The 3868-nt window shown below is 46.1% G+C and overlaps 1 pseudogene; it reads left to right on the top strand.

Moving 5' to 3' along the window:
* The first annotated feature begins 298 nt into the window (after positions 1-298).
* On the top strand, positions 299-759 carry LOC110309957 (annotated as a pseudogene).
* Positions 760-3868: the final 3109 nt, after the last annotated feature.

Genomic DNA, 3868 nt, shown 5'->3' with positions numbered 1-3868 from the left:
TGGTAGAATGATGGGGTGGGGACTCCCAAGATGCTCTGCTCCCAACTTGGCTAAACTGACATTTGGGACAGCCCTGATGTTTAATCCTTCCTAGACTCCTGTCACCACAGTATTGGCTAAATCCGTGCCTAAGTCACCACTAATGAGTCTTCAATCTGCATTACATTTTTTTTTCTTTCAAATTTTGGGTGTTGTCCTCAAGAGTAGTCTGGAACGGCCGCGGGTCATGTTACCGAAAAGGCTCCCGATGGACTCTGTCCCTCCTCAGCACCGCCTGAGCACCCGGCCCGACCCCGCCATGGAGTGCTGCTATAGCGGCGAAAATGAGGACTTGGACTAGGATCGGGAAGAGAGGAAATTGTTGTTGGACCCCAGTAACACCCCTACCAAAGCCCTCAATGGAGCCGAGCCCAACTACCGTAGCCTACCTTCAGCTCTCACAGATGAGCAGGCCCCACTTACCTCCATCCTTGCCAAGCAACATCATTGATGTGTCTGCCACAGATTCCCAGGGCATGGAGCAGCATCAGTACCGGGCAAGGCAGTACAGTACCCGCTTGGCTGTGCTTAGCAGCAGTTTGACCCATTGGAAGAAGCTACAACCACTGCCATCTCTCACCAGCCAGCCCCACTAAGTGCTGGCCAACAAGCCTATCCCCTTCTCTGACTTGCTGCAGGTCTCCGGGATAGCTGCGTATACTTTCTCAGATCCGCGTGGACGCGAAAGAAGAGCTGGATGTACAGTTTGCGATCCCATGAAGAGAGGGGTCCTCGGGCAGCTCTTCCCTCGTCTTCATCCCGTCTCCACCCCACTTCTTCTGGCCCCCAGCCTCACTGTGGCTCTCTACAGTACGTACTGCTACTAATCACGGAGAAGAATGTGGAGGGAAAGAATAAGGCTAGAAGCCAGAGCAAGTGAGGACTAAGCAAGGGAAGGGAGGACCGATTGCCATCGGCCTTCATGCTCTGGTTAGGGTGAGGTTCGGGCCAAGAGGACAGGGCCTGTCAGGTCTTCAAAGCCATTGGGAAGATGGAGATACCACTGTAGGGGCGAACACCGGAAGACCTAGGAGATCCCCTTCCCGCCCTTTCTCTTGGCCTCCGATTCACTCCTGTCCTGTTCCCTGACCTAGGCAACCTCACTGGGGATTATGACCAGGGTCTAGATGAGTTTGAGTCTGAGTTGAGTTTGTATTTCTAGCACCCTGGGTTTTTACATGTTTGCTCTTTTTGTTTTTGTCACCACTTGGTTAAAAAAAAAAAAGTATATTCAAGGGGAAAAAAGAATATTCTGGAACAATGGTCTTAATATCACAATTGTTTATTATTTTCATGTTTCTAGGCGCATTTGATGGTAACTTAAATTTTAAAAACAGGAATAAAGGATTCTGAGAATGACTGAGTGGGAACAAAACTGCAGGGTCACTTGCCTTCACAATGGAGGTGAGTTGTTTACAGTTGTGTGTGTGCATCTCTATCGGTGAAGGTTGAGTTGCAAATGAACTGCTTTGAAGATACTGCTGTTCATCTCTTGTATCACTGTGCCATATCTGATTAAGCCATAAGCCCACACATCCCTGAATATTAGCCCTCAAATCTAAAGTTACTGGTGCTTAAATGTTAAATAATTTCTTCCATGTAGGCTGCTGTCCAATAGCACTTTCTGCAACAAAATAAAAGAAGAAGAAAAGTGTGCCATTTAACAGAAGAATGGATGATACTGGGTATCGTGTCAGGCAGCAAGGTAAACAGGCTCAAGGTGACAAATAGCACACTTTCCCTGCTAGAATCTACATGCTACTTGAATGGTTTTAGTCTTTAAGGTGACAGAGTGCCACGTGGGTCTTTTATGCTCATCTCCTTCTGTCTGATTCCCCCACCTTGCTCCCACATCTCCATGTGCCCTTTGACCCCCAGGGTACCTCTATTTTGTCTTCACTCTTGCCCAACCCTCTGCCTTAAACCCTCCTCTTCTCCAACCTCACTGGTTTGTTTGTTTTTATTTTCTCTACTGTCCCAGCATTTACTCTTCTTGGATACATGTATTTAAAAGAAGCTAGGCTCCACTTAGTGTTTTTTAGTTCCTTTTTTATTTTGCAAATTTTACTTTCTTTCCCACCTGAATATAATTCCACTGTGTGTGCACCACATTTTCATTATCCATTTATTGATGGGCAAACAGATCAACTCTTTTTCCTTGTTCCTGTGAAAAGTGTTGGAGAGAATGCTGGTGTGACCTGGTGACCAGCCTACCTAGCACCCTGGGCTTCTAAATAAGCATGGTGCACCATGTTCCTGAAGGCAGCTTATAGAATTCTGAAGCAGCTGGCCTGCTGAGGACTCTGCGATGCTCTCCATGTCTGCTTTAATGAGCCTCTTCTGCCTAGAGTGGCGGTATGTGTTGCATGCCGTCCAGCAGCTCTCGAGGAACGGGGTATGGCTGAAGTGGCAGACTCAAGCTGAAAGAAAGGGAACTAGACGGACAAGAGAAAGAACGGAGCTAAGACAACAAGGCTCTGATCAAAGCTCAATTTTACTATTTGGAGCACCGGGTTATGAAGAAGGGGGAAGGGGCCCATTCCTGCCAAATCATCCTTGGAGTCCAGTTTCAGGTGACCTCGTGATAGCTCCGGAACAGCTAGGCAGCAGGCAGTAGCAGTGGGAGTGGCAGAACAATAGGGTGGCAGGCTCCTCCCCCCCCCCCCCCATGCTCTCTTCATGCTAACAGTGAAACCTGACCAGCCAGGTTTCAGGCTGAGTGGGGGAGGTTACAGTATGAACACTCAGTATTCAATCGAGGTAATGTGCTAACCAATCACAGGTTTCCACTATATAAGAGGTTGATCACATGCAATACAGTAAGCACTGTCCTCTGAAACTGTCTCTGAAGTGATTTGTCTCTGTCCCCTTTACTAGCACATGGATATTGCTGTCTTGCCGGTGGATATCCCAGGAATGACAGCAGAAACTTACTGTTCTTAATAAACTTACTGTTTATTACATGAATGTGTATATGCCAAAGAGTTTGGTATAGTTGGGTCATGCTGTATTTTTAATTTTTGAAAAGCCTCTACACTGATTTTCAAAACAGCGGCACTAGCTTCTATTTCTGCCAACAGTGGATAAGAGTCCCGCTTTCCCTGTACCACCAGCACTTGCTACCATTTGTTTTCTGGAATCTAAATTTAACTATGGGGCCTGTGAAATGGCTCAGCAGGTAAAGGTGCTTGTAGCTAAGCCTGACCTCCTGAGTTCTACCCTTGGGACCTGCAAAGTGGAAGGAGAGAACCAATTCCTACAAGTTGTCTTCTGACCTCCACATACACGCTAATCACAGAAGTGAGTAATATTCCATAAATAAATTCAAATATATATATATACACACATATATATATATATATATATACACACATATATATCCATATATGATGTATATAGATAGGTGTATAGAAGTGCATATGAGATATGAAAGCAGAAAAGTGACTATGTAGAGGGAGAAAGGGGTCCAAACAAGAGGGAGAGGGGACATAGTGTGGCATTTCTTTTCAGTCATGAGTAATATATGTATATAAGATGTGTGAAAGAGGGAAAGAAAGATAAAGAAATGCAAGCCACGCATATCTGCGTCCACATATGTAAACCTAGTTCTTGGGCTGGGCACCTGGTTAGTGATAGGAAGTTGACCTTGCGTGGGTGGAGCTCTGGGTTCAGTGCCCAGCATCACACACAAATAAATACGTAAGAAAGATACAGGTCCTCCTGAAGCTAGTGATGAGGGCCCGGACCACAGTTTCCAGATACCTCCTAGGACTTCCTCTGTGATACTAACCTTTGACTGGAAGCTGCAGAACTATGTGACCATGGGCAA

This window comes from Mus caroli, chromosome 14 (genome assembly GCF_900094665.2).
Source record: "Mus caroli chromosome 14, CAROLI_EIJ_v1.1, whole genome shotgun sequence".
NCBI classification, from domain to species: Eukaryota; Metazoa; Chordata; class Mammalia; order Rodentia; family Muridae; genus Mus; species Mus caroli.
Note: the sequence above shows the minus strand (reverse complement) of the source record. Positions and strands in the feature narration are given on the sequence as shown.